Genomic DNA, 25,352 nt, shown 5'->3' with positions numbered 1-25,352 from the left:
TTGGAATAGCACTCAGGCATACATTTATTTATAATCCTATCTTTAACAACCACCTGAACTAAAAATAATATAGTCCAGTAAATGATTCGTGAGCATTAGAGGAAATGGATGACTTTTCCAGTGAAAGTAAGCTGTTCAGTGAGGGCATTTCTACTTTTCTCCAAGCATTTTCCTCCTTTATTTTACCTACAGCAAATTCTCCAATGACAAACTTATTTACAGATGGTTGAAACTCTCCAGGGGTAAACCAGCCTGAAGCATTAAAGACAAGCTCTCTGAGAATAGATGGCTGAAAAATATCAGAAGGTCTATGAGGAACACTTTGTCTCAGCTGACCAGAGCTGTCTAGCTACAGCTCAGCTTTCTGTGCACATGGTAACAATGGACATGGTCTCTTGTTACCCTTTTCCTTGACTTTAGACCACTGCCAGAAAAAGACTTAGCAGGCATATCAGCAGTCATCAGCAACCTTCCCTTCCAGACCTTCTCCCGCATAGGCTTTCATACGCTGTAAGAAATTGTCACTATGCAATTGTTACAATTGTTTGACTGTTTTAGTTCCCTACACCTGTCTTAGCTGCTGCTTGTAGGTACTACATTTTTCTCTAAGCTAATCCTGCAATCTTTTTTTGCCCTCTTTAACCCCTTTTTGCCTTCAAAAACCTGACATCAAGTTGGTTCTCACCATTACAAACAGCTTTAATTTGGTACAGGGAAAGACTGATCCACAGCATCTGCATCTGTCTCCACAAACTTCACTAACAAAAGCTGAGGAACAGTTTTCGACCTAAATTTTGAATGATAAAAGTAAAAAAATGCTTATTCTTGTGTGATAAAGGCAAAGGAAACACAAATTTCTGTTGTCATAACAAATCACCTGCCCTCCTGCCCTTCTTTGCCTTGAGCCACCCCCACCATTTGCTGAGATGGAAAGGGTAGGCAGCTTTCTCTGACTCTCCCAGAGACTTACCAGCTTGATGAGAGTTGACCTCTGGCAGCAGGAGAGCTTACAGTTAAAGGGCTGCAATATTTTATGTTGGAAAATTACCAAAATGAACTCTCCAGGCAGACAAAAGACAGTCAACAGCACTAATGCGCGTCTGAGTGTGAATAAATACAACATCTTCCTTGCTTTCCTGTCTGCTTTTCTTCATGGTCAGTGTTCATGCCATCCCTTAGATGATGGATCTTAAATATCCTTTGCCATGCTTGAAATAATTTGGGTAGGTGTGTGTTCCTCTAGGCATTAAAAATCTTGAGTTTCCTGTTTATTGAAAGTTCTCACCATTTAGAAATCAGGACTGAAATTAAACCTTTATGGGACGACCAGTGACTGCTATCCTGCTGCTGCATGAAGTCAGTCCCCTGGAACAGAGCCAGTCAATATTTTTGGCAGTGTTCCTGAAACAGCAAGAGGACTTGCTGACCCTGACATCTGGTGCACCTTATGAAATCCAAGCAATTAATCGTGATCCGAGGTAGAATCTCTCTAGACTGGCTAAGAACGTCTGTTTAGCAGAAACCTTGTGGTATTCATTAAGACCCTTTCAGATAATTTCCAACAGGTAATTCTCCTGGTCTTGAACAGCATTAGGTAATGTGTTATCCAGAGCCCACTGTAACATTCATCTCCGCTTTTTTGGAAGGTAAAACTAGTGATTATTTATCAGGGGATATGACTGACTGAAAGCAAGACTGAGAAGAGAAAACAATCTTTTGTGCTATTGTCTATTTTGTGCTATTGTGAAGGTGCCTTCAAGGTTCAAAGTGTTGTGCAGCAATGTGGATGTTAGTAGCACTTTTCTGTTGTAAAATGGGTCTTGCCCTCTATTGTGAGTCACACTGGCTATATGGTCACTGTAACACTCACCAGTTTCCTGGGAATGGGCCACAGACATCTTTTCAGCATAACTATTTCTTAAACTTTGGTGGTAGCAGGTTTTGTTCTTGCTACAGATGAGCAAAAAGGAGCAAATGCAAATTATATGTCCTTGAGTGTGAATCTGCTTCCCTACTCTAATGGAGGAAGGGGAGCAAGCTGCTCAGGTAGATGTACAATGCTCCAGCAAACCACTTATTTTGAATGGACATGGCATGTACATACATTTCCTAGAAATAACCAGGAACCCACAGGGGAAATTTAGCCCCAGTGAAAGTAGATAACAACCCGGTGAGGTTAAAGGAGTTTACTTATTTACACTAAAATTGGGTATACTGTCCCAGACCCACTGCAAATGGCGTCATGTTGGAAGATATTGTCAAAAATTATAAATTTATTAATCAATTTATAATATTATTTAAATTACCTTACATTGGCACTGAGATCAATTTACTTTTGGTTTTTTTTTTTTTTTTTTTTGCCAGTGTTTTCAGGAATTTGTTAAAAGGCATAATTGGTTGAGTTTATACCTGTCCACATAAGATTTTTGACTCCTAACTTCCAGATGGCATTTACACCATTCAGAGATACTGTAAATATGGACTTTGAAATAATATCTGGCTCCTTAAAAGCAGGATCAGAACTAAGTGGAATTGATTATTGCACAGTTTGTACTTCAAATAATTGTCAATACCCAAAAATTAAGCAAAACTTGCTCTGGTCAGGTTTGGAGATCTTGCAGTGCAGGTGCTTTCTTAATCCTATTGCTACACTGGGAATCGTGAAATCTCAGTTAATGTGTGCAAAACCAACTCATCATGCAAAAAAAAATTCCCAGTTTGTAATAATGCATGGATTTTCCAGCATCTGTGGTTAAATTGTACTCAGAAGGATACTAAGGAAAAAAAAGTTCCTGGAAAAATTGTTTAAATTTCCTGTCCATTTCAAATAGGTGTCATTTCACAGACCCAAAGTTAATGGAAGGCATATTTCTTGGCACTGTGGTTTTAGCAGTAAGGTGGGCTTTAAACTTGCTTTCTCTGGCAGAGAGTGAGCAGATACTTTAGAGAAGGGCCATGCATAAAACCAGAAACATTTAGATCCCATTCAGCCAAATGAGTTAAGGGTACCCAACACTTGAAAGAATATTGCCCTTGAATACATAGTTTAGTACAAAACAGTGTCCTTTTTCATCCGTGTTCTCTTTGTAGAATAAAAATGCTTAAAGTTTCTCTCCTATTACCACTTCCAGGCTGTGCTGTTCATTTGTTAATCCATTTACAAGTGACTTGGTTGGATATAATACTAGTACATAGGAGACCACAGCAAGAGCCAATAGAGTTTTGAAAATGGGGAGAAGGTAGCTCCTATTTTCCTGTTTGTATGTGAAGTACTTCAGTCACACCTTGGGGCATAAATTAATTTCTTGTAGCTAAGAACAGGAACAGCCACACTGACTGGAGAAGGGTCCATGAAGTTGTTCACACCCAAGTGATAACTATGGTTTTCATTGAAAGGAAGTTGAACTGCAGGAGAGCAGGTTTGGCAGTTAACACTTTTTTATTTTGAAGAAAGGTATTGCAGGTCTGGTTTTGAAAATGTCACTTTAACACCAAGGGCTTCAGTTAAGTCACTCCTGCCTTGTGCTGTTACAAGCAGAATCAGGTCTTGTTTGAAAAATAAAACAGGATGTTCCCTTCAGTTTAACTGCAGGACTCATTACATGCTCTGTATTTAAGTGGTATTGCAGACATTCATGCAATACAGGCAATACATCTTTGTCATGGTGACAGGTCTCTTTTGGAAGGGAGAGTTCTTCTCCTTCCCACTATGAAGTACTGTATGTTCTGTATTTAATGTGCACAACACTCTCTGAATTCTTAAGCTTTTAATTCCCTATGCACAATCTGTACACTTTGTTGGAGGATGGGATGCTGATGAAAACTCTCCTGTGATTTACATCTGCCAAAATGGTACCTTTAAATCATCACCTCTTTAGAAAGAAGGTAATTCTTGGTGCTCTGTCCTGTTGCAACCCTCACATCAGCATATCTCCTCTGAAAAATCTTTCCAATGCTGTAGTTGGTTTGTCATGCACTCCACAGTTGCATATGGGTGGAAGATTCTTCCAGATGATAAAAGAATTATGATGTAAACTGAATATTTTTTAGAGGAAAAAGAACCATAATGTTCATTTGTCATGTATTTGTGTGTTGAGAAAAAGAAAAAAATGAAACAATGTTGATTATGTGCAAAACTAGTAGCCAGTATCAGAAAGGGGAGAAACTGGGGAGATTATTTATTTCTGCACCTACATCTTGTAAATATTTGGCATTAACAATTCTGTTGACTACAGGGGGACTGCTTGAGAGACCCAGAATCTATTTTTAATTCTGCTGAAAACCACTTAGTTTTGACCAATAACTGCTGAGTAATAGAGGAGCATATTGCTTCTCTGTTTTGTTTTGTAAAGGAAACTCAAAGTGAAGCTGGTAGAAAAGGGCAGGGAGCGAGGAATGGTAGCTGGAAAGGCAGAGGTATGTGCCTGCCAAAGTCCTTGAGGAGTATAGGACAGAGGCACAGCGAGACACAAGTAAATGTAAAGCTGGGCTATAGTTTTGCTCAGGGAATTCAAAGTCACCATTTATCTTACTACTTGGCAGTCATGTGCATAATGAGGGCCATCTTTCTGGGAATGTTCCTTCTCACAGTCACTTTTGCCCTTCAATCTTTCTTTATCCGCAGTGGGTATTTTTTTCTGATGGAAGAAATAACTTTTTTTCTGTTATTTCTGTTGAAGAGCTATGGCTTCAGTCTAATTTCTTTTATTAATCCATAGAATTTAAAGCATTTTACAGAACAGGTCGATACAGAGGCAGAAGACCAAGCAGCTGCTTGCTGTGTGTAATCAGAGACAGGAAATGCACAGGAGGAACACAGGTGGCTCACCCTCCTGGCACGTTATAAGCAGATGAGTGATATTCAGGAAAGAAAAGTTCTCATGCATGAAGAAGGTAGAGTAAAATACATCTACATTACCATTTCAGCCTCAGAGTATGCAAACTGCATCCCTTTGGGGAGAATGAGTGGAAAAGTGTGCATGAGGGGAGCACTTCTTCTGCTGCAGCCAGTGGTGGCAGTCCTATCCGTGCAGCTGGACTGCTAGACCTTCTCTGAGGTGGTCCCTGGTGAACTGGGGATTGTATGGATGTCATATGCTTGGGACAGGCTATTTTGCTTTACAGGTCTGTTTCTGTAGTGCAGCTTTACTTACTCATGTATGCAAAGTCCCAGCGAAGTCACTGGGCTCAAACCATGTGAAATGTGTGGAATACAGAATGTTAAATTTTAAAGATGAAGAACTTCTTTGTGGTCATTTTCACATTCCCTATGCAACTCCTCTTGATACAGTGAATTAATTCAAGAAATTCTAGTGGGCTAAATTTCAATAGTTCATTTTTTTAAATGTCTGGGCAATTACAGAGCTTCAGAAACTCGAGGAATAATTACTATACTATTTTAAGATGATTCGTTACTGCCTTAAGATGTGCTTCCAGGAGAAAGGAAAATCCACTCAGCTTCTTTGCAACAATTGCACATTATTTGAAAGACTTATAACTCACATACAGCCAGTTCTGTGAAAGATTTATGTCTTTCTCTAATCATCCAACAACAGCTGAGGAGAAGTTCCAGACCAAGAGTACAGCTTTTTAAGTGAGGTACTTGCAGAGGCTAGCTACAGAATCTCTTAAAGATGGGGGGGAGAAGCCCACAAGCCATGTTAGAGCTTGCATCTGGAAAGAAAGCATTCCTAAGGCCTGCAGAACGAGCTCTAATATCTTCTGGATTTGATGCTTTGTCTCATGGGTCTTCAGTACGCATTGTAGCAAATGTGTTCTTCAGGGGAGGACATGGGGGCTGGCTAGGGATCTACTATATAATTTGCTCTTTTGAAGGCTTCATCCTGCCAAAAATTTCTGGGAGGAAGTAAATCAATCCTAAACTTTCTGTTAAGAAGGAAAAAACTCTGCAGTTACTTGCCACTAGATGTCAGAAAAACTACATGGTTCAGCTGGAATAGAAAATCTAACTGAGAGATTTTGTTGGCTGTTTAAGCACTTGCATAACACTTGGACGGGTCCCAAGGAAAACAATTAGACATTTGAGTTTATTTTTGTTTGCATGAAATAGTAAATATGCTGTTGGGTCAGACTCTCCTCTCATTGCCTCCAGAGAAAACTGGAAATAAACTTTTTGTCAAGAGTTATACCACCCTGGAAAATAGAACTGCTTCTAGTCTCGTCAGCAAAACCTTCTCATCTAGATTGCTGTGGTTTTCTATTCTTTGTATAAAGCTGGTCTCTGAGTTTTAGGCAACTCTAGCAGAAATGTGGTGGAGGGTGAGTGGGTTGGTCCTGATTCAGCAGAAATAAAAGCTGTTGTGGTTGGGATGCTTGTGCATGCAGAGTAAGCATCAAATGCTATGTTTCACTATATAGGAATATATGTAATTCTTAGTTCCCTGGATAAAACTGATGCAAATTGAAAGTATTTATTATGAAGAATAATGCCTGAAGCCTCCTATAGAATTGTGATTAAATATATGCAGATTGACCTTAAACTGTATCCCTAATTCCACAACACAGTTCAGCCTTAAGAGGACAGTTTGCCCTTTATGGCTACTGTTCTGCTGCTTTACTGATGCAGCTGCAAACTTTGTTTTGTAGTTCTGGCTGCAATTCAATACATAAATGAGTGGTCAAAATTATATTTGTTAGTTGTCTATAAGGTGAATAGACAGGGCATTGTTCTGCACATAAATGCATATATATCTTACTGCTTTACAGGCTGAAATACACTCTGGAAACAGCACAGAAGTTCACACTCAGTGGATTGATTTTATATTCTAATGTATGCATTTCTCTCTGGGAGAAAAAACATGTTCCAAATGAAAAAAACAATATGGCTTGTCAAACATGAAGATTTGTGAAGCAGTTCCATATTTCTAAGCTCTTGATGTTTACTAGACATACAGAGTGTTCAGTATTTAAGGGTCAGACTGTAACCTTTGAAGCAACATTTCCAGGAAAACTAGAAGGATATTGGGCCAAAAAGAAAGAGTCTGAGACATCCAATTTACTCAGTGTTGATCTTCTATCTAAATAAAAAAATAGAGTAGCCAGTGGCGAGAGGTGTAAAGGCAGAGGATGCTGTCTTGCACCTTCCCTGCTGCAGCTGCTGACCAGCAGGAGAGATGGGCATCGCAGACACCTTTTCAGGGACCCTTCTTTTCCCCAGGAGCCTGAAAACAGCAATTGACTGGCTTTAGTTTAGTATAGGAGAATAAATATTACCTCAAAAGCATAACCTGGAACCAAGGATTCTCACTGGGTCTGAAATTCAGGCAGCCACACACAAAATATGAACTGCATTGAAACCTACTTGGAGTTATTTCCCAGGAGGCTTCTCCTTGGGCTTTCTTTTGATCATGGCAGAGCTGAGGTCAAGGCTCAGCCAACCTTAGGACAGTCTGACATTTATTCCTCCACGAAAACTCTGTGTGTGGGGCACTGTGTGGTATTTACACTCAGCTATTGTCTCATGCACTGACATTTATAGTTGCATTTTAGGGCAGAATAATTGTACTTAAGATTATGCCCTTCCCTTTGAGGTGTGTATGTTTGGTTGTTTTTGTTTTTTTTTTTTCCCCCTCGTGTGCTCTGCTACCCTCTGTCTGTTGCACAGAAAGCAGGGAAGCACGTTTTCCTATTCCACATGTATTTGCAGTGCACAGCTTCTGCATTGCTAGAAGCAGCAGCCAGATAATTGCCTTGTCTGCTGCATAGCAGACAAAGACATCGACTTGGGCATCACACTCAAGTGAAACTGCAGTTGCCTGGTGTCCATGCCACTGTTGCTTGAAGGAAAGGAATTTGTTGAGGTGTAGATGGGTACATTGCTAAGCCTGGGGCTGTCATGGAAAGCTCTCAGGTTGTAAGCAAATTTTGGATGCAGTGAGTTTTTCAGTCCAGAATATATACTGTGATTTGAAATTGTATGTGATAATATTTTAATGCAGAAACTGCAGTCTTCTGACTCTTGTGATCTCCAGACAGGCGCAGTCTTTTCTGCCTGATGTTACTGTATGAAAAAAAAAATCTCACTGATGATTTATAGTGACTGTTTGATTCATTAATTTTTTTTACTCTGTCTTTCCTACATTATTACTTTCTTAATATAATTTTAATAAAACTGTCATTGTGGCTCTGTTGTAACACTTACTAGAAGGCTTTTTCCCAGTGTTGTATAGATTTTTTTTAGTGAGAAACCTGCACTAGCTTTGCAACAATATATTTAGAAATGTGATTTTACACAGAGGCATTTGGAGATGGAGCATTTTAGCATCTAAGCATCTAATTGGAATGCTCAGAAATATATCTCACCATTTGCACATTCAGACCTTCTACATTTTAAGTTTTGCCTAAAACCTGCAACATGAAAGCCTTCTGTTGAGAACCACAAATGTATTATATGGTGAATACACAGGGATATGTTCTACATGGTTTTAATGAGAAAACTTCAAAACCTGTGTAGCTGTAGCTTCCAAGACAGAGTGGAATTACTTCTATTCCAAAGAGCTCTGATTTTCATTTGAAGGTTTGTAATATTCCATGATGCTGTGGGAATCAAAGATTTTCTTCTTTTGTGCCACTACACCCATTAAATCCTAACCAGAGCAGCGTTCTGGGTAGGAAATAAACTGTTGCATTTGGAGTTCCTTTGCACTAAAACAGATGTTTCTTCTGGGGAGTTTTTTATTTGTAAGGACATTGTTCTGAACCTATTATTAGGATCTAGATCCAGTTGGCAGATGGTTATATGAGGTCTCATTTTAAAAACAATCTTGTAGAAGTTAAGTGTCACATTTCTGGAGTAGGAGTGCACACATACTTCTATGTAGACACACACATGCATGTGCATACTTTTTGTTTGTACATAAAACCTGTTGTTTCTCCTGGTTAGCTCTTAATTGTGCAAAAGTGACCTGACTAAAGTAGAAATTAACTGTTCTCTTGTATTAATATAGGGAACATTAATATAGGAAAATATTAATATAGGGGAAAAAGAGGAAAGTTAGTGGAAGCTTTTGTGTAATACTTTTATTCACTAAGGATATCTAAGAAGAACATACTCCAGCTCTTGAATTACAAATTGAATTCTTGTCATGACTTTTTGTCTAAGGACAGAATGGATGAAGAAAAGTGTAGCTTGAATCCTTAAGTCATCCAAATAGAATTTGAATGCATTGAGTAAGCACTTGTTAGAAGATGTCAGTAAAAAGGTGATCTTTTGCAAGGCAAGAGACACGCTTAACATATTGTGCATCTTTTTCCAACCCAAAGAAGCCAAACTCACATAGATGGAAGATAATCACAACGATCTGTAAGGATTTTCAGGAAGAGGTTTTGGAAATAACAAGCATGCCTAAATCTAAAGACAGCAATGGTTGTTGATCTCCACCATCATGTATAGTAAGAGTCTAAGATTTGGCAAGACTACCCCTGAATTTTTTATGGGAGCTGGCTTCTAGAGGATTCTCCCCTAAAATTTTCTTCTGTGGGAATAAATAAATGCTTAGCTGTACTCATAGTAAATGCCATACAACATGATTTGCTGCCCAGAGACCATGCACAGGTCTTGTTTAGCACTAAACTTACTCTCTTCTGTATCTTCTGATGTCATAGATGCACAACAGCCGGTGATTGAATACAAATTCCTTAGTACTGTTAGTCTTGTAAATGTAATTATGAAAAATGGAAAAATAGTGCAAAATGGTGAGATCCATGCCCCAGCTTTCTCTCAAGATGCTAATTAAAGGGATGGCAGGATTATAAAAGCATACAAAATCAGTCCAGGAAAATAACACTGCCAGTAGCTGTTCCTGTGTTAGAATTCTAGACAGTCCCTGGAGATCGTAGAGAAAAAAAATTCTGCTATGATTGCAAAAAGAGCAGTAACTGAATAAAACCAAGTGAATGCTACTTTCTTTCTTCAGCTTATTTTGTACCCAAGTCAAAATTCTAAATTTCACCTTTATGTCTCTGTGTATAGAAGAGCATCTCACATAAATCTATTTTGGCAGATACATAAAATTCATTCACAAGCTTTGTTCAACATATAAAATTTAATTAGATCTTGTAATATTTGTACTTGTTATAAATTCCATTATGAAGAACATTCACTGAACTGTGTACCTATAGGATTTAATTATGTCAGCTATTATTAAATTGTGGAATGGGAAAGGAACACATAAAAATTTCCTGCATATTATCAAGGAGACCAGTGGTGATGAATTTGCAAATTTTACCCCTGTAATGTCTTTGCATTATGCTGGCATGTCATGGAGTCAATAATTCCTGACAATGTTCAAAATACTATTTCCTCAGACCTTACAATTCTATAGCTGCAGGAATTTTGCGAATGAAGGAAACCTAAGAGAAGTGAAGACATCTAATGCACTCATGCATCCTGCACATGCTAAGAGGACTTGGTGTAACTATCCCTCCTGTAATTTGAATCCCTATCTAGACAGCAAATCATTCACTCCTTTGATGAGGAAAAAGGAAGAAAACACTGTGGCTGAAGATGAAAGAGAGACGACAAACATGTCAGCTGGGGAATAGGAACAAATCAAGAAGTGACCATGTCTATCAGATTCCCTGAAGTGACTGCCCTGCCCATTTTCTTGGGTACCTCTGTGTGACTGTGACTTCATGGGTGCTCTCAGACACCATGGCTGGAAGCCACTCTCTTAGTGAGCTCTTCTAGCCTGCCAGGAGAATGAATGAACAGTTTCCTTCCAGCAGAGGTAGATAAGGTTTGCTGCATTCCTGTCATACTTTTATAGATCCTGTGCATGGCTGTTTGTCAGCTTTGACATATGTTTCTTCTTGCAGCTGCCTCCATTGGTTGCCAGTGCATTCAGGCTTAGTTCATGTGGCTGTTCCAAGCACTGAGATTAGGAGTGGAGCCACCCGTGTGAACAGAAATGTAAATGCAACTCCCCCAGCAGGTTCAGAAGACACCCCTTGCTAACAGGCTAGAACAGTTGCTGGTTTGTTCAATAACACTAATTTGCTACTACCAGCTTAAAAAAATAGGTGCAGGAGACCTGCTTTAAAAATGAAGGGAAAAAAAGGAAAACAGAACGTATGTGTAAAGAATGTGCCTGAATCCAGGAAAGTAACACCAATGGAAAGGATGGTACAAAGAAAGGTGGTTATGTGTTAGAATTCAGCAAATTGCTAACAAGTAAAATACATGATAATTATCTGTAATTTGCAAAGCAAAACACTATAATGAAGAACAAATTACTATAAATAATTTGCTTCTTCCCCTCTTTGCCAGGATAAGTAAACATGAACCAATGCCAGTTTGTTCCTGCCATATGTTTTCACAAGTGCATTTCTGTTTGGTATGGAAGAGAACCTTTTCCATAGTGTGATCTGATTTTTATACTAATTCATGTGACTTTAACCTAAGATCTGATTACTTCTTGGAAAAGGAAAATTAAGTTACTGAACTGTGTCCTTTGCGGAAACAGAGAGGACACTGTTCTTGGATTCTTCAATTGTTCCTGTAGAGGGTTTTGCAAACCTTTGAGGTCTACACCTTCCCTCTGCCACCCCTTGGAACTGTCCTGATCTTTGTTCATCCTTTTAAGTGGTGGAAGTGGCCTTTTGGCTCACATGAAAGATTGATCTATGTAGATCAAATGTTTCTGCTAGGCCTGTTTCGCTCATTGTAATAATAAACCAGAAACAGGGTCCAAAAAAAAGTGCCTTGCATTTCAATTTGTTTTCTTTTATCATAACTTAAGAGATCAGAATGTAAGATGAAACACAAATCTGCTTTTGTTGGCCTGTATCCTGGGTGTATTATGACAAGTGAATTATTGCAGGTTTTGTGGGAATACATTATGAGGTATATTATGGCCCTGAGAGTCTGTAGAGGTCTGGGGGAAGAAGGAGGTGCAGCTATTTATTCTATGAGTCGTGTTGGGACGTGCCACTTGTGGTGCACAGTGTCTGCTGAGAGGAAGTGCAGGGACCTCAGTGACATATGAGCTCCTTCCTGGCCTCATGCTGCTGGCTTGAAATATTAGATTGCTGAAAATGAAAGCTGCTGGACAAGCTCTGGTGTCACCAGCATCTGCTGCTCTGCCGTGGGTGACAGTCGCCTCCCAAACCAATGCCTGCTGAATTCACATGTCCCAGTCACTGCTGATGGGGGCTGCAAGAGCAAACCTGTGTGCACAAGTCCCAGCTCACATGGGCAGGGAAGCCTGTGGGTTGGGTGCTTTTAGGTGGGATGGCAGCCCTGTTACCCAAGCTGCTTATTATTTCCCACACTAAAACTCTGGCTTTTGTGTACTGCAGCATGTAGGAGATTTTTCCATGCCTTGGGCAGGTTTTTGTTTCTGAAAACATCGGTCAAAGCAGTTCTGCTGTTTATGAGAACAAAAGCAAAGGGTAAACAATGCACTGGTTTCCAAAGCTGAAAAAGGTTAAGTAACCTTTTCCTTAGGAAGTTCAAGTGCCTTGGAGCTTTGCAGTAGAGGCTCTTGGTTTGGCACTAGAGCTGCCTTTCTGTCGGGGATGTGTTTTTCAATCCTTTGGGGAAAACCCGGTCATGCTTTGCCAAGTCATAAACAGTTGACAAATTGCAATTTATTCATACTCAAAAGAATTTAGCAATGAAGATCTTTGTGGTGTGTTGGAATGTCTACAGCTTCCTGTGCTGGACAGACCTGGCATAGCATGCTTCAGGCTCAGGCTTCAGGGATGCTGCCAGAAGGATTCTGTGATGCCCATTTCTCACTTCTTGGTCTGTACATGGTCAAGAGCGGTGGGCACACCTGTCTTTCTTCTGAGTCCTCTGCCCTTTGCACCCAGGCAGGCTGGAAGAAGAACAATTGTATAGACAGAGAGACCGAAATCAAGTGGGGAGGCTGACTTGCTGGGATGTAGGGTGAGAAAGGAACTAGCTGGACATGGTGATTAGAATGAAATGCTGGAGAAGGGAGAGTGCTGAAGAGGTACTGGATCTTGAAGTCAGATGCAAGGGGGTGTGTGTGGGAGATGTCTACTTGTACTACTATGCAGATACATTTTTTCAGGAGAGCAAATTTATATTCCTTCTAGAAGTTCATGTCCCTGTTTAATGTCAGCTCAAAAAACAATATCTGGATGATACTGTATTGTTGGTTTTGTTATTTATTATTTTTATTCTCCTACTACTGGTAGTCCATAAGTATTCCTGAAGGTACAGTAGCTAAGTTTTTTTATTACTGTTTCTATCATTTCAGACACATATGTGACTTTTATGACAGACGTAACAACTTCTTTCTTGTTTTGACCCCTTTTGGAAGTGTGAGATTGCATTCATACAGTACTTACTTGGTTTATAATTAACCTTTGACAACAACCATATCCACTGCTGCAAGAGCATCACCAAAGAGCAAGGTTAACAAGTAGAGTGTGTGGGATCTGTATGTATGTTGTTTACACAGGCACACATTGCAAGAGGGAGAATGGACAAGACACTGCACGTGCTTTGTAAATACTTTTGTGAATTTATAGCAACGTGGATTCTCCTCCCACCCCCACATTTACTCAGGACACCTGCACAGTGCTGTGTTAATTTTGTGTAGGCACTAAAAGCTCAAACTTGTTGCTCAGTGTTGTGTTTCACAGGGCTGTTCTAGCAATCCCTAGACCTTGGTCTTTGGGAAGACACCTCCAGGCTTTTCTGTCTTGCTTTGCCATCCTGCACGTCTTACAGCTCTTAATGTCTGTTTGTCAGCCTTCTCTTGGCTACTAGAACCCCACACTGCCAGCTCTGGGCAATGCTCTGCTGGTTTGGCAAGGCTCCCCTCAGGGCTGGTGGGGCCCTATGGGAGAAGCAATGGCTGGCTGCTGGGGAGCAGGAGCAGACGCAGGCGGGACATCAGTGGCACCAAGGGAAGCTGGCTGTGGGCAAACTGAACTGGCACGTTGTTTATAGGTCTGTGGGGCCATGTTCAGGCAAAAGAGAGCCTCTGCCAAACTGCTAATTGTAGCTCTATTTTCTTGCCTCTTGCCTTCACAGGTTAGGAATGGAAATTAATCCCTTTGCAGAGTGCCCTGCCTTCCTGTAGCTCTGGGGGGACTCTAATCTGCTACCACTTCCTGTGGTGCATGGCTAGCTGTCTGACAGTTTTCAGCATCACTTTTAAAGACATTTTTTTTTTTTTTTCAAATGCTTCCCTTACCTTGGCCTGACATATGTTTTTGCTTTAAGAGCAAAATGGTTTCCATAGGCAGCTGGTGAGGTCCCTGAACACATGTTCCTCCAAAACACAGAACTCTAGAAGACATCAATTCCCAGTAGAAAGGTTACTTACAGCTGCAGAGAACTGCTTAAAAGTTTTTTGGAAAATAATATTATAGTCAGCTGACATAATTTAGTCACTTTGTTTAGTTTCTTTTGCCTGATTACTGAATGACCTGAATAAAGACAAATGAGGCTTCTTCGAAGATCACATCTATATGCACTTTAGTAATGACCAGAAAATAAATCATCATTCGTTACAGAGATATAACCAGGGAAAATGTCCCCAGGATATAACCAGATTAGCTGGGCAGTATTTAAAACAAATGTAATTACAAAATACATGTATTGTAGCCAAAAGTGTTGTTTGAAATGAAGATTCGCCTATGCTTTCCAGTCTTAAGTAACACAGGGAAAATGTTCTTTCTGAAAGGAAATAAGGGAATTAAAGAGACAAAGGCCAGCTTAGGAAACAAAACCACATCCATTCACCCACAAGTTTTCTCTTTTTTTCAGTGCATGTGGAAGAATGGGCAGGTTGTAAAATCAGAAGAAAAGAAAGTGTTTTTTCATGAGAACAGGCACTGGATTTGTGTAGACTGATCCGATTTCTGGGTGTATAGACAGAAATGTACTCTTTTCTTTAGGAGCACTGTGGCTTCCTCTTGCACCCTGCCTGCCTGTAGAGTCCATCATCCCCATAGCACACATTGTGCTTTGCCAGACAAGGTGCTGAGCTTCAGCAGTAGAGGGTGGAGGGGCAACACCAGCCCTGCTCTGGCACTTGGCATGGGGCATCTTGGGAACATGCTGTGGGATCCTTTCTGTAAGGGAATATGAGACCTGGCTATTTTAAAAACATCTACTTTTTTTCCCCTGCATTAAATAAAGCCATTTGTGAGAGTCTATTCATATGCTGTGTCTTTCCTGTCCCAATTGTATTTTTAAGTGACTGCTTGGACCAGCCAGCACTGTTCCTTTTTAAGTGTAGGACTTTTGGTTTTCCTGTTTAGTTTCTTGTGGTCTTTAATGTTTGCACTCACAGTATAGACCTGAATCCCTAACTAGGGTCATAAAAAAAGGAAAGAGAAAAAGAGAAGTGTTCCCTGGATTGCAGTCCTGTCTTAGAGAACAACCCAAAGGACAAGAGGTCACCCTACGGGTGTGCACCCTTCCTGCCTTCAGGTTGCATGTAACTTGTAATAACCTAAATTTCCACGTTGGCAAAGGAGGTCAGATCAACAAATTAAAGCCAGAGTGCTTGTGAGAAGGCTTCATGACAGATTGATTTGCTCCTTTCTTTTCTCCTGCATTTTCTGGTGCTGGAGAATGAGGGTGGTTCGTGGTTGTGCTTTCACGGTGGGTCACAGTCAGTGCTGCAGCAACTGCTTTGGGCCATCAGAAAATGTAGGACAGCCATGCTTGGCTTCCTCATTTCTCACTTCTTTTCCTCTTTTCTGTGCTACCCTGAATGGAATCAGAGGTCATTCGTAAGTTGGTGTGTTTGAATTTCTGTCCCACTCTCTCCAGGGTCTTCTCAGCTTGACAAGCGACAGCAAAGCCGTGCCTAGGTTTTTTAACCATGGGGTTTTCCAACTACTCTTTTTCTTTCAGGTTGCTGCCAGTGGGAAGACTGAGAGCAGCTCTAGTTCAGATCAGAACAACACTGGGATGGGATTTTCAGTCTGTGACAGAAAGTATGACCTAGAGATCTACACACTCAGACATGAGAGCTCATAAATGCTGGTTCAAACTGTTGGGATAAGATCTTATGCTTGAAGTTAGAGGCTTTGCTCAGGAGGCTGTGCCCATTGATAGAACCAAGTGGTTAGGAGTGTCCATAAAGGTGTCATTATAATTTTTTTTTTGTTATGATATGGATGATTTTGATTTAAAAAGAAGCTATGAGAAGGCAGGGTAGTATTTTTCTTAGACTTCCCCTACAGAGCTTCATTTTCTTTAAAGTATTCATTTGAAATCAACAGAATGTGGGTTTGTTTTACCTGAAGATAATTTAGGAGTATTAGTAAAGATTTGTTTGTTATTTTGATATTAGCAATTTGGTATTAAATTGCATGAGGTCATTTTACTTTTAATGACAGAGTTTAATGTATTTATCTTTAACATGTCTACCAGCTGGATAGTAATTTTTGCCATGAGCACAGGCAACATGTCAACAGCTCAACGATCCATTTCAGAAAAAGAAATTTTCTGCCTTTATTTTAGAAAGAATATGGATTTGCTCAACTCTTTCTATTAAACAGAAGCCAAAGCTATGGAGGAAATATCTAGCAGTTTAGTGTTTTAAAATATTAGATTATGCTAATCCAATGTCAGTTTATCTTAAAATAGGAATACGTCACAACATATCTTTTTGACAAAATGGCAGATCCTGATTAATTCTGGAGTAATGTTTCTCCTCAGTGGTATCAAACCTTAAGTCTCTTGTTGAAAGCACTGAGATATGTAAAGAAAAATAACTGGTAAAAGGCAACACAGTTTCTCAAAATGAAAATCTCCAAAGAATAGCTCAATGGCTTTTTAAACCTCTGTAAGGAAAAACTGCCAGCCACCCTGGGCTGAATACTTGTGTTTTAAACTTATAAATGGGATTGCAAGGTGATAAAATCTGCGGGATGATTTTCAGACAGGAAGCTGAAATTCTTGCATCTGAAGTGCTAAAATTTGACAACCATTACGTGTATTTTTAAAACAGGTGTGAAAAATCACAGCTATCTGCTTTCAATAAAGAAAGAGCAGGAAATCCACAATAAAGCAATAAAACCATAAACCTTAAAATATGCACGTGCAGCAGGTGCTGATATGTGCAACAATATTTGAATGCAATAAAATGTCTCACTATTGTCCAAAAAGAACTGCTGCCAAGATATGGCATTTGGCTATATTCTGCCCTTGGCTAAAATTTGTTCAGATATCCAAAGCTAGCATATGTTAGATAAAGAGAGGAAATTTCTTTGGGAAAGACAATGGGAAGTGTGTTCTTGTTCAAGTTACTTGCTTTACTCTGTTGAGAGGTCTCTTTTGTTTTGGGGGTTTTTAGCTGGTTTTTTTTTCCTGATGGATTAATCTGAAATGTGAATTTTTTACTCTTTCATTCCCAAAATTTTTGTGACAATGGTTAGCTCCCAGAGCTGCTAGTGAGGTGAGGACTGTATGCATCTCACCCACCATACAAAGCAATGGAAGCAAACAGGCTTTGGTTTCCTTGTCTGTGTGAGCTCTTTCTGCCCTGCTCCTATTTAGAGCTTGTCTGCTTTCCTGGCATCAGCAGCAATTGAGAACAGAGCTTGGCACATCTCTGGCCTCCTTCTTTGGGACACAGAATGAGTGGTGTGAAGGCACAGAGGAGATCTACCCAGTGAGCGTCCAGGTCAGTGATTATCCAGCCGCTGAGAGCTGGGCTTGGAGGGGTGAAGATCTGAACCCTCCTTGTATCCTTCTCTGAATTTGTATTAGTATGTAGCTAAAGGGAAAAATATGGACACTGAATAACACCCAAAGGAAATGTATTAGATATGGACACAGAGTAACACCCAAAGGAAGACTGAAAAAGGAGTCTCAATAATAATAAATAACCCTCAGTCTTGCTATCCTGGCTGATTAATCACCACATACACACTGTTAAAAGTGTGACTGCAATCTTCAAATTGTCCTTGGTACTTTTTCTTCATGGCACTGCCCATATCCTAATTTTCTGGTCTGACTGTGAAAATCTGTGAAAACATTTTTGGTTTTAGAAATAATGCTGGTGTCTACCAGAGGCTCTCTAGCAGATCTCTAATCTAGACTGCTCAATTTCTCAGATTTATCAACTGCTGCAATGTTCAGGTGAATAACAACCCAGGGTCAAGATCAAATGCTGGTGCAATGTGCAGCTGTGCATATGGGGTAGGAGCAGTTGCAAATCTTTTGTTGGTAGATTTATAGAGATTTGTGGTATATTTACCTTTAAAAAAACCTCAGTTATGTTTTAGGCTATGGAATCATCTAGATCCCTTAGGCATAGCTGTGTGTCCAGTCCCTTTCTCTACAATTCATTCTGCATTCCTAGGCTTGTCTTCTGGACTGTATGATGGGGGGATACCATCTCCTCAAGTATAACCAGACACCGTAAAACAATCCAATTTTACAGCCCTTTAGTCTTGGGTGAAGCAGCAACCTGTGTAATTCCACATGGAGGCAGTGTCAAAATGTTCACATGAGTACTCCAGTATGTATCCCACCTGCACATGAGACTCCACCCATTTGTCTTCCTGTACCTGCATCCTTCATTTCCCTTGGCTCTGAGTAAAACAAGGCTTTCAGAACCCTTTACACAGAATTGTTTCAGTGGCACGTGGATAAAGCAGTTTATACGGATGCAGCTATAACAGCTCTTATGCCTTCTCACAGTTTTTGGTGGGATACCACGCTTGTCTGAGCACTAGTACTGTGATAAAACAGCATCTACACTGGAAATTTTTGCCAGCATAATTATGCAAGGCAGCAGGACCTCTCTGGTGCATGCTATAAATAAGACCCATATTATAAACAGATTGAGAACCACCACAGACTTCTCCCCTCCCATGGATTTATTCATTGTTTCTCCACTACAATTGCCAAACCACTGACTGTAAAACTTCCTTCAGGCCCTGCTTTATTTTCATGGTGGGCCCCACAGCCTTATCAACATGTGTGATATGCATAATGGCAGTCACTACTGCTTTTTTCTGCCATTCCCTACTCTTCTGCTACTGAAATCCAGCAGCGTTCCCCTCTGTACAGGAGCAGATCTGTGGTTTTTTTCCAATCAGCAAAAAGCAGGGCTTTTTAACAAGAAAAAACTGTGTGAGAAGGGAAGGGAAGTGACACCTTATTAAGAAAAGAGCTTGAGCTGAGAACAAAAGTCTCAGATTTATATTTTTCCTTAAATACATCTCAAACACTTGGCACTAGCTTTGTCAGCAGTGAAACATCACTCATTACATTGGACTCCTCTCCAAAGGCTGCAACAAATTTGTTTTCTTTTTCCTTTAAAATGTTAATGTAACTGATGATTTATTTTACAAGAGTTAGAGTAGCATAGCTGTTTTGGAGCAACAAGCTGGGAAGTGCAATGGTGTGAAGCAACAGTCAGTGCCTCTGCTGTGGGGTGGGTTTTGGATAGGGGCACGATGCACATCTGGTCTGCAGCTCCTCTCTGGGAACAATTCTAGTCACACTCTTTCCACTTGGCTTGTGTTGACTTTGAAGCTCATTTGACATGCACATTTGAAAGACAACACTTATGCAAAGGGCAGGGCACACTATAAATAAAAAGAAAAAAAAAACCCCAAACCCCCCCCCCCAAAAAAAAAAAAAAAAAAACCACCAAAACCCAGAAGGGTCATTCTCCTTATTCAAGCTTGGTTCTGTATGGGTTTCAAATGCACAATGTAGTTGGTGACAGAGGTTCCTTCTGTAACATATTTCTTTCTAAGGAACTTTGGGAAAGAGGGGAAACAATATGCTGACTGCATTAAGTCAAAGAAAACCTGTGAAGAGCATGGGTCCTGGTGGAATGAAATCACAACTTAGTCATCAAATCTAATGGTCATTTTAGGAATCTACTGAAAAGAAAAGCCTTAAAAAATTATGTCATAATGGTCATAATGTATACTAACATTTCAGGTGCTATTTTATGTGATGGATAGAAGCCTAGTCAAATTTTGCTTGCTTTGTAAACAGTTTATACCACTGGGATATAAACTAAGAGAAGTATAGGGGGAAAACTGCCTTGCACAATAATTCATGTCTTAAAATTGTATTTGGGGCACTTTGCTTTTGATAGAAAGGAACGAAATTATTTACTTTCACTTAAGAGGAGTTCTTTACATAAATTATAAAGAAACAGAATTGCAGTATGTTTCTGCTTCCAAATTCTTTACATAAATTACAAAGAAACAGAATTGCAGTATATTTCTGCTTCCAAATTCTGATATAATCAACAAGTAGCTGAACTTTTTTCAGGCGTTCACTAAGGTAAATGAGAACAGCGTAATATCTCTTTTCTGTTTGGTCATTGTTAGACATACAGCATCTTTTTGTATTGCTTTGTAATACATCCTTGTATGCAACACTACTACTGGCCTGAATCTCAGGGTCTGGATTCTTATTTCAGGCTTGAAGTATTCTTGTGTTACTACATTTATTTTCCTGGGCTTTAAGCCTAAGGTTGCTACAACTCTTTAATGATCATTTAATTTTGATTGATCATTTAATTTCAAGTAATAAAGAAATAGCTACTGATTAGACAAACGAAAATGCCGAAATAAAAAGTCATAATTTCAACTTGAATCCTGTATGATTCGCACAGACAAATTGTCCTCATTTTTTCATGCATTATCCTACCAAAACTACAGATGAAAATCTATACAACTTAAACAATAAAACTGTGAGCTTTATACAACTAAGTCTATTTAGCATTATTGCAATACAGCAAATTGCCTAAGTAAAACTACCAATAAAAATCTGTGCCACTATAAACTACTGCTCTGGACTCATGCAAGCCTCTTGTTCATAACAATCCAGGGGAAAAGGTACATGGTACACAAATGAGATTGAGTCTGAATTAGGTGATTAGTACTTTTATCACTAACTTTGCCTGCCTCAAAAAGTCTGCCTGTCAGATCTTGTCTTTGAATTCTGATCTTCAGCCAAAAAATGGATATTTCCTCTCCAGATAAATCCTTTTACATTCAAACAAACTGGAGCCTGAATGAGGAGATACAGTCAGGGCTCTTTCAACAATAAAACCATTAGCCCTGCTGTATTTCTGCTGGCTCAACAAACAGCTGAGTCGGATTTATTTGCTGGCAGATGGAAGTGACTAATGATATAAGCAGAACTTTTCTGCATGGGCAAGTTCAGCTAAATGATGCCTAGCAGAAAAGGCAAGAAGCATCAGATCTACATGTTAAAAAAGTACCATTCTTTCTAATTTACTGCTTTGCTCAGTGGTTTGTTTTATTTTTTTTTTTAATTTTATTTTAGTCTTTTTTCATTATGATTTTTTGTGGGTTTTTAGTTTGTTTCTTTGCTTGTTTTGTTTTGTTTGTTTTGGAATTTTTGTTTATTTGAGTTTAGTTTTTAGGGGGAGGTTGGGGTGGGGTTGACTGGTACCTAGACACATCCCTTTAGGAAAAGTGTCTACTTAATACAAATTCAGTAGCATGTATCCATCCCCAGTAAAGCTATAAGCATTTACTCTGTTTGAGAACAAAAGGGAGAGTGTTCTGATGAAATAGCTCTTACTTGGTTTGGCTAAAAGGTCCAGAATACATTACAGAGACCACCAAGTTTTATTGACTGTACTAATCCTGCTCAATTCAACCCCTTGCTTGAGACTGGCATCACAAAATTTGTGAATGTGTCAATCAAAACAGAACAAAATGAGGTTTTGTGTGGTGATCAGACAGAACTTGAAACGTCAAAAAATGAGTCAATCTCCATGAACTGTGCTGTTTGAACCCATTTTGAAGCCCCCACAGCTTTCTTATCTGGTATTTGATTCTGAGGCTTGAGCTGGTTCTGCTTTATAATTTTTTTTTTTTTTTTGGAGACTCTGGAAGCTTTTAGTCTTTTATCCAGAACCTTTATTCTTTCTGTCAGCAGATGCCAAGCACTTTCCTCAGAGATGTCCTATTTTCTCACATGATCAAACCACCCTTTGAATGTTCCCCTGGAGAAACCCATTCTCCTGAGATACTGCCCAGATCTCTGGAAGAACATGTTGCTGTTGTTCAAAGACACAGTTGATTTGTCATTCTTCAAAGACCATGTCACTGAAATCTTTCCTGGGACATGCAGGGCTCCTCCATGCTGGGGAGGCCACCCCATCCCTGTGTGTGGGAACCCACAGCACTGGGACAGTGGGAATGAGAGCACCAGGAATCCAGTCCTGTGGCAGGGTTGTGGCTCATCATTTTCTAGTAGTGAGCAGCCACCCTGCTCTGTACATTGACCAGTGTAATAACCCATAAATGTATATGGATTTTGGAACCAGAAAAATTGTTTCAAATCTGAGGTGTAACTGTGTATTGTATACTTGCTTACCATGGTGATTATAAAAGCTGCAAATAATTTCATTAGGACTGAGGTTAATGGTGCACATGTACTTTATTTCTGCCCTTACTTCTTGAATGTGAACATAATGTCTGCTGCTGGTGCTTCACAGACAGTTCAAACCATTGGTTTTCTTGGTTCTGACCTTCTTTAGTTTCCTCATTTTTGAGCTTTACTTTTATGTGCTTTAAGATAACTAATCAGTTTGATTAACATGTTGATAGCACTTACATTGCAGTGAGTTTTGCTTCATGGCTCAACTCCTGTGTGTCCTGAACTAACTTTTCTGAGCATTGCTGATGCAACAGCTGCTCTGTGGGATGATCCCTGTATTTTCAGCACCTATGTGTGCAGCTGAAACTGTGCTTTGATATTCTTGAATGTTGTGCTCTCAGTGTTTTCTTGATTAGGAGATTAGGAGATTAGGGAACATAAATCTACAGGCATATTTGTATTTTTGTCATGTCTTTATGAGGGAAATAAATCCTCCCTGCACAGATTGATGATAGATTTAAAAAATATCCCTCTGTTCTTCCTCCTCATACAATTAATCAGGATGCCTGTCATCATAAAGTCTCTGTCATCATTAGACATTTTTTTCTCAATGTTAATTTATGTTTTGGATTTTCTTTGAAGGAAAATTTGGCAAAGTATTTTAACCATTTCTTGTTCATTTTGAACTGGTATTCATATCAGTCTAATTTTTTGTGCTCAAATTGCACTTAAGTTTACCCAAGTACCTTCCCTTCCTCAATTCTCCTTGGCAAATTATTTGTAGTGTCCCTTAATCACTAACTAAAGAGTCTTAGTTGACGTGAAACAGCATCAGTTTTTTTTTGTTTGAGGATTTTTTTGCAATATACTTTTCTGTCCTCAAGCTGTCTCTCAAGTTCTGCAGAAATTTTGTCCTGAAATGATGGAAGAACTTTGTTTGATGATACAAATTTGCATTCCTATTTAGAAAAAATATATAGATATTTGAAGCGTATTGAATTTGATAAGTATCTTTCCATTTCCATTGCATTTTTGATCCAGCTGTGAGACACAGATGGGAATCTTTGAAGTTAATTTCAATCATTTCCCCATGTATCTGCAGTTTCTCTTCAGTCTTATAAACCTGTAGCCTTCCTGAGGAAAATAAAGTCATATCTGGTTTATTTTTTTATTTGAGGAAATAGTTGAAAACCTTTGACTTTTTTACAGCTCTTCCTCATAAACTGATCCTGTGATGTGTCATCTGAAAGTGAACCCTTCCTAAAACAAATGTCCCAAGTGATGACTTTGGAGAAATAAGCATATGGGAACACAATGAGAATTCTGCAAATTTTATTCACCCTGGAAAGCTAGTTCTTAATGAGTCAGAGTCTTCCTTCCCTATTTATTTCTTTAGACATTTGTGGTATTCCTAGAATTACGCTATTTGATAAACCCTTTAACTTTCTTCTTCGAAGTCAGACCAGTGGGCTTAAATTAGAACAATATCCAGGCTATTTTAAGTGAGCACAGCCCAGCCAGCAGATATGACACACATCAGCCTTTTGGTGTAGCCCTGGGCTGTTACCTCCCTAGTTCTGGCTGTGATGAGAGGAGAGCCCCTCACTCTCCCATAGTGATGCTCTCTCAGGAAAGATTTCTTATTGACAAAGCAGAGGATGGCACTGTGGCCTCTTCCAGGGAACACTGCAGATGGTGTTGTGCTCAGTGTCACTGATTAGGCAGTCAGGGCACTACACAAGGACATAAAATACCCCGTGCAATTTGTTGGAAGCAACATTTTGCTGCACTGCTAGACTTGTTTAGCTTTCTATCTGATGTGAGGGCAGTGTTTTCTTCTTCTGTTTCAAGGAAAATGGAAAAGCACCACTGGGCAAGTGCATGGTACTCTAATAATAGTCTAATTTAATTTTTATGTGAAATCTTCAGCTGATTCCAATAATATTATTGGCCCCAACCCCAAATTTCTTGTAAAAATTAAATGCAGAGAGAACAATTCAAGCAGCCTCTCTTCCAGTGCAGAGCTTCAAGTATCCTGAAGGTCCTGAGAGCAGCAGGAGTAACTCAGTGAGTGGGGCTGGAAGCACACTAGCAGACCTGATGTGTCTGGAGAAGAGCTCCAAAGCTCCAGAACTTCCAAAATATAAAAATGAACATTTTGCTCTATATAGTGTTTTGGGGTAGAGAGATGGACCTAAATCCCTGCTGTGCCCCATGATCTGGTTGATCTGCTTTGTCTCAGGCCTGTGTCAAAGGTACAGAAATACTTTAGGGCAACTGTAATCTGTGTCTGCTGTTTGTTTGCAAATGCACAAAGGAAGGACAGGGGTGCAACGAGGCAGGCCAGAGCAGGAAGGACAAGGGTTCTTTACAGCCCTGAAACTATTTTGTTACGAGGGAAGAGTGACGCAGAGCCAAGTCCTCAGCTGGAGAAAGACCGTGAGATCCATGTTGTGGCAGGGAAGTGCAATGACCATTGATGCCAACAAGACTGCCTGGCCCACATGGCATGTGTCCAGATCTGCTGGTGCCTCCTGCCACAAGCACAGCTTTGATGAATACCATTCGGCCCAAAATAATTTGCTTTGGTTCCATATCACTTGGAATCAGTGATATCTCATTTGATTCTACAGAAAGGAGGTAAAAACAGTGAGTCAGAATATGTGGCTGAATAAAATAAAGATAAAATTTGCCGGTCTTTGGGCCTTAGGTAAATATTTTAAGACTCAAGAGCCCAAATAACAAACAGAGTTGCAGATATAGGTTTGTATGAGGATTTAGAATCTTTGGAGTTAAAGTAGAGGACATCTGTGACAATAAAAAAGAAAATTAACACTTATTTGGTAGATCAAAATATGAGTAATGTGTCCTCGGTTTGTATTGATTTTACCTCTTTCCCATTGCAGATTGCAGATACAGGTCTACATGCCTTTGCTGTATCAGATATGCTCAATGTTCAGAGGCACTGGGTTTTTGTGGTTGCTGCCCCAGTCACTGTATTTTC

General features: G+C 39.6%; 1 long non-coding RNA gene across 2 annotated transcripts; it reads left to right on the top strand.

Annotated features, from left to right (window-relative positions):
• Window positions 1-10,676: 10,676 nt before the first annotated feature.
• LOC128806977 (uncharacterized) lies at window positions 10,677-11,164 on the top strand. 2 transcript variants are annotated; one of them, XR_008436998.1, is made up of 3 exons: window positions 10,677-10,748; window positions 10,837-10,930; window positions 11,028-11,164. It is a non-coding gene; the product is annotated as an uncharacterized LOC128806977 (long non-coding RNA). The 2 variants fall into 2 exon arrangements; XR_008436997.1 differs by having other exon boundaries at window positions 10,727-10,757.
• Window positions 11,165-25,352: the final 14,188 nt, after the last annotated feature.

The sequence above is a fragment of the Vidua macroura genome, chromosome 4, assembly GCF_024509145.1.
Source record: "Vidua macroura isolate BioBank_ID:100142 chromosome 4, ASM2450914v1, whole genome shotgun sequence".
NCBI lineage: Eukaryota > Metazoa > Chordata > Aves > Passeriformes > Viduidae > Vidua > Vidua macroura.
The sequence above is the reverse complement of the archived record's forward strand: the minus strand, read 5'-3'. Positions and strand labels throughout refer to the sequence as shown.